At 30.2% G+C, this 12,128-nt stretch overlaps 1 long non-coding RNA gene across 1 annotated transcript; it reads right to left on the reverse strand.

Annotated features, from left to right (window-relative positions):
- Positions 1-1,688: 1,688 nt before the first annotated feature.
- LOC124442891 lies at positions 1,689-6,332 on the reverse strand. The gene is made up of 4 exons (XR_006947417.1): positions 6,275-6,332; positions 4,533-4,591; positions 2,751-2,809; positions 1,689-1,830 (listed from the first exon to the last, which is right to left on the reverse strand). It is a non-coding gene; the product is annotated as an uncharacterized LOC124442891 (long non-coding RNA).
- Positions 6,333-12,128: the final 5,796 nt, after the last annotated feature.

A 12,128-nucleotide genomic window follows, 5' to 3' on the forward strand; every position in this document is an offset into this window, starting at 1 on the left:
AACAATTATACCAGAAAATGATCATTGCTATCACGTGAAAATGTGAACTTTTCACTCTAAGTAGGCGCAATTTCCAAAGACATATCTAGCGAAACGTTTTTATGTCATCATCTGTATTAGGAATAAGATAAATAGATAGATGACTTTATGAATGAGGAAAAAATTTCTTCTTGATAAAAGCCATGTTAGATAAAATTAAAATCATTCCGCATTTATGATATGCATAACTGAACTTCAGACGTGTCATTATTTTGACACATCCTGTTGATTTTCAGACCTGCTGTATGAATAATATTTGAAATGAACCATCGGAATGTTTGATTAATTACATCGTATTGCTGGTGATGATGCTGGAAGTTTCAGTGTTTTTCAACGATAAATTGTCTAAAATTTATTTGTAATTGTCTAAAAAACCCATCAATATCAACAAATGTTATTAATATCAAAAATGCTTTTCAACAAAGACACAGAAAGAAAACAAAAATAATTATCATGCAAATCTGTAGCAACTAATTGTTCCATAGATATCTAACGCAAAATTTGCGAAATTTATTCACCTAGATAAAATATTCATACTCTCTTTCGATGTGAATATTCTAGTCCTATGTTGTATAAAATGTTGTACACGTCTTGATAAAAGCCATGTTAGAGAAAGTAAAGTTATTGCACATAATCACATGCACATCTAACATCCTTTGACGTGTCATTATTTTGACTTAACACATTAATTTAATGAACTTTGCTGTATTGATATAATTTTGATTAAACAATTGGAGTAAATTGGCATTGATGTGAGAAAAGTCGTATTTTCCACATGTAATGCATCAAAAATTTATCTGTGTTTGAAAATTCCACCAAAATGAAGAAAATTTATTCATATAAAACATACGTGGCACTAATTTATAAGTTATATTTAACTACAATGTTTTTGACATCAAAACAAAAAAAATTGATACACGGACACAAAACACTAAGTCAGAATGTTAAAATACACTATTACATAAAGCGAGTAAATTTTAAAATCAACATACCTTCACAAATTCAAAAAGATTAAAAATGATGCGCCCAACTAAATGATGTGTTTGCTTTGCTTGATAATAAAGAAATCGGAATGTTAAATCAATGCTTGATTTTAATCCCCTGCTGTTTTTATTGTAAAATATTGAAGTCTGGTCATACCCAATAGAATATGAAATGCAAATTTCTTATTTTAACTTTTACTGAAGTAAACACAAAGAATTTTTGACTTGGAAGCTTTATTTCAATAAACCTTTTACAGTTTACTATTATTTATTTCAATTATTGAACATCCTGATTTACATGCAAACTAACTGAAATAATCATAAAGGAAGACGGGGAAGCCAACATTTTATAAGTAAGATAGCTCAAAAATTAAAGATCTATAATTTAAGAAGTTAAGAAAATCGATAAACAGAGCTTCAAATTGTCATGTTCCAACTTTGAAACGTGGTCAATGAAGTTTCGTCATTTTGTAAACTTTTGATCCGGATAAACAAGTAATCTAATTAGGGGCGAGGGAAGCAAGAAAAAGTTGGGTAGCTCAAGATCTTAGTGGCAATCTTTATTTGAAAATTGAATTTCAGAGTAATTAATCTCAAAGTCTCTAATTTAGAATAATTTTGTCACATCTCAGCAATCAGAGATACTTTAAATTTGATAGCGTTTGGACTTGACAGTATCTTACTGCAAGTTTAACAATTATAGACCAGAAATAAATCATGTGTACTATCACGTGAAAATGTGAGCTTTTCACTCTAAGTAGGCGCAATTTCCAAAGACATATCTAGCGAAACGTTTTTATGTCATCATCTGTGTTAGGAATAAGATAAAAGGATAGATGACTATGTGAATGAGGAAAAAATTTCTTCTTGATAAAAGCCATGTTAGATAAAATTAAAATCATTCCGCATTTATGATATGCTTAACTGAAATTCTGTGACGTGTCATTATTTTGACACATCCTGTTGATTTTTCAGACCTGCTGTATGAATAATATTTAAAATGAACTATCGGAATATTTGATTAATTACATCGTATTGCTGGCGATAATGCTGGAAAGTTCAGTGTTTTCCAACGTTAAATTATCTAAAATTTATTTGTAATTGTCTAAAAAACTCATCAATATCAACAAATGTTATTAATATCAAAAATGCTTTTCAACAAAGACACAGAAAGAAAACAAAAATAATTATCATGCAAATCTGTAGCAACTAATTGTTCCATAGATATCTAACGCAAAATTTGCGAAATTTAATCACCTAGATAAAATATTCATACTCTCTTTCGATGTGAATATTCTAGTCCTATGTTGTATAAAATGTTGTACACGTCTTGATAAAAGCCATGTTAGAAAAAGTAAAGTTATTGCACATAATCACATGCACATCTAACATTCTTTGACGTGTCATTATTTTGACTTAACACATTAATTTAATAAACTTTGCTGTATTGATATAATTTTGATTAAACAATTGGAGTAAATTGGCATTGATGTGAGAAAAGTCGTATTTTCCACATGTAATGCATCAAAAATTTATCTGTGTTTGGAAATTCCACCAAAATGAAGAAAATTTTTTCAAATAAAACATACGTGGCACTAATTTATAAGTTATATTTAACTAAAATGTTTTTGACATCAAGACAAAAAAAATTGATACACGGACACAAAACACTAAGTCAGAATGTTAAAATACAATATTACATGCGAGTAAATTTTAAAATCAACATACCTTCACAAATTCAAAAAGATTAAAAATGATGCGCCCAACTAAATGATGTGTTTGCTTTGCTTGATAATAAAGAAATCGGAATGTTAAATCAATGCTTGATTTTAATCCCCTGCTGTTTTTATTGTAAAATATTGAAGTCTGGTCATACCCAATAGAATATGAAATGCAAATTTCTTATTTTAACTTTACTGAAGTAAACACAAAGAATTTTTGACTTGGAAGCTTTATTTCAATAAACCTTTCACAGTTTACTATTATTTATTTCAATTATTGAACATCCTGATTTACATGCAAACTAACTGAAATAATCATAAAGGAAGATGGGGCAGCCAACATTTTATAAGTAAGATAGCTCAAAAGTTAAAGATCTATAATTTAAGAAGTTAAGAAAATCGATAAACAGAGCTTCTCTTAAATTGTCAGCGTTCCAACTTTGAAACGTGGTCAATGAAGTTTCGTTATTTTGTAAACTTTTGATCCGGATAAACAAGTAATCTAATTAGGGGCGAGGGAAGCAAGTAAAAGTTGGGGGCTCAAGATTTTAGGGGAGTCTTTCTTTAAAAATTGAATTTCAGAGTAATTAATCTCAAAGTCTCTAATTTAGAATAATTTTGTCACATCTCAGCAATCAGAGATACTTTAAATTTGACAGCGTTTGGACTTGACAGTTCATCATGCAAAGTTTTGTCATTTGTGAATTTTTGACGCAAACAAATATTTTAAATTCTATATCATACCACAAGTTAAACAATTATACACCAGAAAAGATCATGTGTATTATCACGTGAAAATGTGAACTTTTCACTCTAAGTAGGCGCAATTTCCAAAGACATATCTAGCGAAACGTTTTTATGTCATCATCTGTATTAGGAATAAGATAAATAGATAGATGACTTTATGAATGAGGAAAAAATTTCTTCTTGATAAAAGCCATGTTAGATAAAATTAAAATCATTCCGCATTTATGATATGCATAACTGAACTTCTGTGACGTGTCATTATTTTGACACATCCTGTTGATTTTTCAGACCTGCTGTATGAATAATATTTGAAATGAACCATCGGAATGTTTGATTAATTACATCGTATTGCTGGTGATGATGCTGGAAGTTTCAGTGTTTTTCAACGATAAATTGTCTAAAATTTATTTGTAATTGTCTAAAAAACCCATCAATATCAACAAATGTTATTAATATCAAAAATGCTTTTCAACAAAGACACAGAAAGAAAACAAAAATAATTATCATGCAAATCTGTAGCAACTAATTGTTCCATAGATATCTAACGCAAAATTTGCGAAATTTAATCACCTAGATAAAATATTCATACTCTCTTTCGATGTGAATATTCTACTCCTATGTTGTATAAAATGTTGTACACGTCTTGATAAAAGCCATGTTAGAAAAAGTAAAGTTATTGCACATAATCACATGCACATCTAACATTCTTTGACGTGTCATTATTTTGACTTAACACATTAATTTAATGAACTTTGCTGTATTGATATAATTTTGATTAAACGATTGGAGTAAATTGGCATTGATGTGAGAAAGTCGTATTTTCACATGTAATGCATCAAAAATTTATCTGTGTTTGAAAATTCCACCAAAATGAAGAAAATTTATTCATATAAAACATACGTGGCACTAATTTATAAGTTATATTTAACTAAAATGTTTTTGACATCAAGACAAAAAAAATTGATACACGGACACAAAACACTAAGTCAGAATGTTAAAATACAATATTACATAAAGCGAGTAAATTTTAAAATCAACATACCTTCACAAATTCAGAAAGATTAAAGAAGATGCACCCAACTGAATGATGTGTTTGCTTTGCTTGATAATAAAGAAATCGGAATGTTAAATCAATGCTTGATTTTAATCCCCTGCTGTTTTTATTGTAAAATATTGAAGTCTGGTCATACCCAATAGAATATGAAATGCAAATTTCTTATTTTAACTTTTACTGAAGTAAACACAAAGAATTTTTGACTTGGAAGCTTTATTTCAATAAACCTTTCACAGTTTACTATTATTTATTTCAATTATTGAACATCCTGATTTACATGCAAACTAACTGAAATAATCATAAAGGAAGATGGGGCAGCCAACATTTTATAAGTAAGATAGCTCAAAAGTTAAAGATCTATAATTTAAGAAGTTAAGAAAATCGATAAACAGAGCTTCTCTTAAATTGTCAGCGTTCCAACTTTGAAACGTGGTCAATGAAGTTTCGTTATTTTGTAAACTTTTGATCCGGATAAACAAGTAATCTAATTAGGGGCGAGGGAAGCAAGTAAAAGTATGGTAGCTCAAGATCTTAGGGCAGTCTTTATTTGAAAATTGAATTTCAGAGTAATTAATCTCAAAGTCTCTAATTTAGAATAATTTTGTCACATCTCAGCAATCAGAGATACTTTGTCATTTGTGAATTTTTGACCCAAACAAACATTTTAAATTCTATATCTTACTACAAGTTTAACAATTGTAGACCAGAAATAGTTCATGTGTACTATCACGTGAAAATGTGAGCTTTACACTCTAAGTAGGCGCAATTTCTAAAAACATATTTAGCGAAACGTTTTTATGTCATCATCTGTGTTAGGAATAAGATAAATAGATAGATGACTTTATGAATGAGGAAAAAATTTCTTCTTGATAAAAGCCATGTTAGATAAAAATAAAATCATTCCGCATTTATGATATGCTTAACTGAAATTCTGTGATGTGTCATTATTTTAACACATCCTGTTGATTTTTCAGACCTGTTGTATGAATAGTATTTGAAATGAACTATCGGAATATTTGATTAATTACATCGTATTGCTTGTGATGATGCTGGAAGGTTCAGTGTTTTTCAACGTTAAGTCATCTAAAATTTATTTGTAATTGTCTGGAAAAACCTATCAATATCAACAAATGTTATTAATATCAAAAATGCTTTTCAACAAAGACACAGAAAGAAAACAAAAATAGTTATCATGCAAATCTGTAGCAACTAATTGTTCCATAGATATCTAACTCAAAATTTGCGAAATGTAATCACCTAGATAAAAAATTCATGCTCTCTTTCGATGTGAATATTCTAGTCCTATGTTGTATAAAATGTTGTACACGTCTTGATAAAAGCCATGGTAGAAAAAGTAAAGTTATTGCACATAATGACATGCACATCTAACATTCTTTGACGTGTCATTATTTTGACTCAACACATTAATTTAATAAACTTTGCTGTATTGATACAATTTTGATTAAGCGATTGGAGTAAATTGGTATTGACGTGAGAAAAGTCATATTTTCCACATATAATTTATCAAAAATTTATCTGTGTTTGAAAATCTCACCAAAATGAAGAAAATTTATCCATATAAAACATACGTGGCACTAATTTATAATTTATATGTTACTACAATGTTTTTGACTTCAAAAAAAAAAAAATGATACGTGGACACAAAACATTAAGTCAGAAAGTTAAAATACACCATTACATAAAGCGAGTAAACTTTAAAATCAACATACCTTCACAAATTCAGAAAGATTAAAAATGACGCACCCAACTAAATGTTGTGTTTGCTTTGCTTGATAATAAAGAAATCGGAATGTTAAATAAATGCTTGATTTTAATCGCCTGCTGTTTTTATTGTAAATATTAAAGTCTGGTCATACCCAATACAGGGGCGTAACTGTTGGGGGTGTGTGGTGGTGTGTGACACCCCCCAATTGCTGAAAACAGTTTTTTTGCAGGGCATATTGCCGTCAAGTGGCAAGGCAGTGTTCAGGAAGTAGAAAAATTGCCATACCATCCAGAACTACTAAATGATTACTAAGTGGAAATCACAAACCTTCATTTTTGACAATTTTGGCTTAATTCTACAGTGCAATGTGTCTGTGAGATGTGTAAGATGAAGTAATTATAAATGCAGATGCAGATACCGCTGGATACTGTTAACATATGCTCTCATATTCTTCCTGTAACTAGTAAATAATTAAGTCAAGTGCAACTAACTAAATGATTACTAACAAACCACGCATGCAATAATAGAAATGAATATAATTTGCTAGCCATAATGAGTTAAGGGGTTTTGTGGGCAACGCCCTTTTGCAGGACAAATTTCTCCACCACCCCCCCCCCATTACTTCAAGTCTAGTTACGCCCCTGACCCAATAGAATATGAAATGCAAATTTCTTATTTTAACTTTTACTGAAGTAAACACAAAGAACTTTTGACTTGGAAGCTTTATGTCAATAAACCTTTCACAGTTTACTATTATTTATTTCAATTATTGAACATCCTGACTTACATGCAAACTAACTGAAATAATCATAAAGGAAGACGGGGCAGCCAACATTTTACAAGTAAGATAAGTCAAAAATTAAAGTTCTATAATTCAAGAAGTTAAAAAAATCGATAAACAGAGCTTTTCTAAAATTGTTACCGTTCCAACTTTGAAACGTGGTTAATAAAGTTTTGTCATTTTGTAGACTTTTGATCCAGATAAACAAATAATTTCATCTGGGGCGAGGGAAGCAAGTAAAATTTTGGGGCTCAAGATTTTAGGGCAGTCTTTATTTAAAAATTGAATTTCAGAATAATTAATCTCGAAGTCTCTAGTTTTGATTAATTTTGTCACATCTCAGCAATCAGAGATAAATTTGATACCGTTTGGACTTGACAGTTCATCATGCAAAGTTTTGTCATTTGTGAATTTTTCACGCAAAAAATATTTCAAATTCTATATCTTACTACAAGTTTAACAATTATAGACCAGAAAAAAATCACGTGTACTATCACGTGAAAAAGTGAGCTTTTTACTCTAAGTAGGCGCAATTTGTAAAAACATATCTAGCAAAACGTTTTATGTCATCATCTGTGTTAGGAATAATATAAATAGATTACTTTATGAATGAGGAAAAAAATTATTCTTGAGAAAAGCCATGTTAGATAAAATTAAAATTATTCCGCATTTATGATATGCATAAGCGAGTTCCACCTCGAAAATGACATTGAGGTTTTTTATTACAAATATAACAAAATTCTACACATAAGAACAAACAATGACACTATGACAGGTGAACTTTATAATCAACATACCTTAGCAATTTTAGAAAGATTAAAGAAGATGCAACCATCTACATGATGTGTTTGCTTTTTCTTTATAATTAAGAAAATGGAATGTTGAATAAATGCTTGATTTTAATCACCTGCGGTTTTTATTGTAAAATATTGAATTCTGTTCATAACAGCGAGACGATAAAATGAGATGAGCAAATTTTCTATTTTAGCTATAATTGAAATATACACGACAGGGATTGATTTAGAAATTTTATTGCAAATTTAATTTCAGTTCAACTCAATCAACTCATAAATGATGTACACATTTAACTATTATTAATTTTCAGTATTGACATGGGTGTACGGGACCAAAAACATCAGGATGCGCACACTATTTTGCTCGACGAAAGCGGAAATCTTTTACATGCAGTGTCCTAGTTAGACATGAAGGACATGAACTTCTGGGGAGCATAGTTTCTAACGCCAAAGGCGTAAGCCTTTCTAGCGAGGTCTATAAAGTCGTGCTCAACCTTGGAAAAATTCTAAATCTGGAGTTCGTCAATAACCAGTGTTTCGGGAGTGTGATTTCCCATAATTCTCAAAGTTATTTGTTACAGGAGAAACATTATTTTTTTTGTTTACTTGAACAAAGCTGCTGCCAAAATCCTTGGATTCAATTTTAAAATTTCTTTTTCAGGAAAGTTCACCTAGTTTAGTAAGGAAGACTTTCAAAGTAATTACAGCATTACTGAAGTAAATTAATATCTTAAATAGCAGCACTTTTATCAAAATTGTGAGGATGTCGTGATATTGTCATGATAAATTTATTCTCCTTGGTGACATGTCATTTAATAAAATGTTCAACTGGATTTTAACCAAAAGCATAATTTTATCACTTATAATGTCGGATTTTTTTTTACAATCTTTCAGATTGTGGTTCTACATGCTTTAACTTGGTAATCTCCCACCCGAATTTTAATTGCAGCGTTTGTTTGAGGACAGTGTTAACTTAGAGATTAGAGGGAAGCCTTTATCCCATCTAATCCCAAAAAGGTGATTACGATGACTTGGTATAAGGGTTTGCTTATAAAATCTTTGATTGGCTAATCTATAATCTAAAACAAATATGGCGGATTCAACTCTCGTCTTTCGTCTCTCAAAAATTTTAATTGACGATATATTTTCTTACTTGGAACAACAGAATGTTTTCTGTTAGGATTGTAAATGCAGATTTTTACGTGGGAAAACCTATAGATGGCTTAGATATTTTGTTTTCTAAATTTCGCGAGGCAATGTTAACCATGTTTCAGTTTTGGGATATTTGGCTCAACTCCTGGTGGACAGAAAACTTGTGTTCATATTCATCAAGTACTTCCTTACTTATACATACCTTACGATGGAACTAAACCCACAGATAAATATCTGAAACAATTTACAACAAGTGTAGACTTTTCTGTTCAAGTTGCGTTTGGTAGAACATCATCTTCTATGAAATATGTTCATAAAACTGAAATTGTTAAAAAAATGTAAGTTATTTTCCTTGTTTTCTCCTCATGTTGGCAAAGCTTACTTTTATTGAATCTCTTTTACTCTCTTCTTTACATTAAAATACAAAATCTCCTATTTTCGACCCAAGAGTTGAATTCAATTATGTCTTCATTGCGATGTTGTTATCTTTACAATAATTCAGAAACATTTTATGATTAGGATGGAGATGACACAAACAAGACAATAAAATCACGCTTCAAGTCAACTATTGTTTTGATCGGCGAAAATTGAAGTCAATGACGAAAGATAAAACAAATCAATGTTTAAAATAATTATTAAAGCGTATTATATTTGAGATACAGAAACAAATTTAACGCTAATTTAGGGTTTCAAATTGTAGTACAACTTGATTAACAGCGGGTAAAACAGTGCTCTATGCTTTTATTTCTTCCAAATGCTTCACAGTGTAGTTAAACACCTCGATCATTTTCAGCGTAGTGAGCGTACACTTGATGATCTTTGCAAAGAACTGGTCATCTTTGAAATAAGCCGATAATCTAAAATTCGCATGATTCAGCGGCATGTAATTAAAATAAGTTTCTTGACCGGGATTTTCAAGTTGAGGTAGCTTCTATATTATACGTATGAAGTTATTAATGAATTTTTTTTTAACTACGTTTAATTAAGGCTCCTTTAGTAACAATTTGTGCTGATTCATGGAAATTGTAAATGTCAGATAATTTCAAATATTATAAAGGTTGAAAAATGAGACATCACCATGAAATATGGGATAGTCAGTCAACAAACCAGCAAAATCAAAGTGAAGCACCTTTCATGTTGATGGAAAAATGCTCAAAGGTGAAAGAATGCGACTTTGACCAAAATTTTTCAACGCGCTTGCATTTCACTCATTTTCCTTCCAAATCGCAACAAACAACATAGCATTCCATAGCTAGAACCTAGAACTCTATTTAAAACTACAGTTATTTATTCAGTAATTTATACACAACAGCAAGTAAAAGTTGGATTACCTTTTTTTGAAACACCCTGTATCAAGAACTTAAATCCCCAGACCATGTGGGTTCCCCTTTGAATAAATCAACTTAAATGTATATTTTATTAAATACGTGTATAATTTACGGAAAATAAAAAAATAAGAATCAAAGGAAAATATCAGAATTCAGCCTTTAATAACACCATGACAACTCGTAGCGTATAGCAAGTCTAAAAGTGCTATAAAACTAAATATTTTGTTGTTCAATTACTTTTTCGTTACTCACTACACTACATATGAGATGACAACAGTAAATATGGGCTAGGCACAAATAATTAGAGTAAAAGCCCCATTTTTCTTGGCTACGTCACTACCTAAAACAGAAATAAAGATAAATTACATTGTCAAGTGGTCAACAATGCCAGGTCTATAAAAACGCTTCAGAAAAGGATTTTTTTTGTGTGTTTAGTCTTTACAGAAATTAATGGATTTTTAACTCCATTTGAAGGAACAAGATGCTTTGTTAGCCCTGGCTTTTGGGTATGTGTTCTTTCTCCTTTAGTTCACCAGCAACAGTTGTATTTTCAATTTCTGTAGGCCAAGGCTTAAATGGAGGGTTTGTTTGGTTCTTTTTGTAGTTTCATAAGAAAAATCTTAACATGTACATTATTTACATGAAAAATTTATAGCGCTTAGTAAGTGTTCTAAAAACTGGCTTTGCTGTGTAAATATAGAAATTTCTGTTCACTGTGAAAAATAGTAAAATATAATTTGTATTTAAAAGAATTGTGTGTGGAGAGAAGGTAAATAGTTTGGTTACTCGATTCAACATTTCTATTTACGGTTTAGGATTTACATCTTAATTGTTGTGACAATGTTCTTTTTTCTCTTACATTTAAATGTAGTAAATCTCAATTTTCATTTATATTTGGTTTTCTTGGGATCAGAGATAACCACAACATTTTGTATTGTGATTTTGTGGTAAAATCATTTATGTAGCTAGGAGAATGAGTTTGAAAGCAATGTAAAGTATAAACTATTGCAAAAGCAAGACATGAATGTCGTGGCAATGAAAATGACTTAATACTGTCCATATCAGTTGTAAAGACACCAGTAGAAATGACTCATTTATTGTTCTTATCAGTTTTAAAGACATTAGCCAAAATTGTCTGGTCATGTCATTCACTCCTGAAAATGGATACATACTTTAAAGGAGATTGTTGACCTAGAAATATATTCCTAATATAAACTTTTTATAGTTTGTATACAACTTCTATAATGTTCAAATAATGTTTTGGAAAAAAAATAAGAAGTTTCTTGCAAAATGAAATACTAACTGTTACACACAATGCCAGAGCTCTTCAAGATGCCATTGGAATAAATGGCATAGCAGACTCTTTATTTTGGGTAGAAAGCACATATTCATATATTCATGTTCTTCCACATTAAGCTCCTTTGAAATCCATTGTTTTCAGCAAATCAAGACTTGCATATATGACATTTTCCCACCCTCCTGCGCCACTGCTGGGATTTTTTATATATTAGTCAATCTGGTAGTCTCAAATCTGTTAGTCGGACACTTAAATGTGTCATTTTCACTTCTGTCAATGCTATGGCAATGATATCCTACTTTTTCTTCTTCAGGTTATTTATAACTTTTACTTTACACTGCCTTTATAGTTTGAACTATGAAAAAGTATTATTGAATCAATCATTAAATAAATATTTCCTCCAAAATAAAAAATTAAACATCGTCATGACAATTAAGGAGTTACTCCCCAAATCAAGTATGATTTAATCAAATAACAATAACTGCATGTCTATTTCAAACTGAAAA

The sequence above is a fragment of the Xenia sp. Carnegie-2017 genome, unplaced genomic scaffold (genome assembly GCF_021976095.1).
Source record: "Xenia sp. Carnegie-2017 unplaced genomic scaffold, XeniaSp_v1 HiC_scaffold_20, whole genome shotgun sequence".
NCBI lineage: Eukaryota > Metazoa > Cnidaria > Anthozoa > Malacalcyonacea > Xeniidae > Xenia > Xenia sp. Carnegie-2017.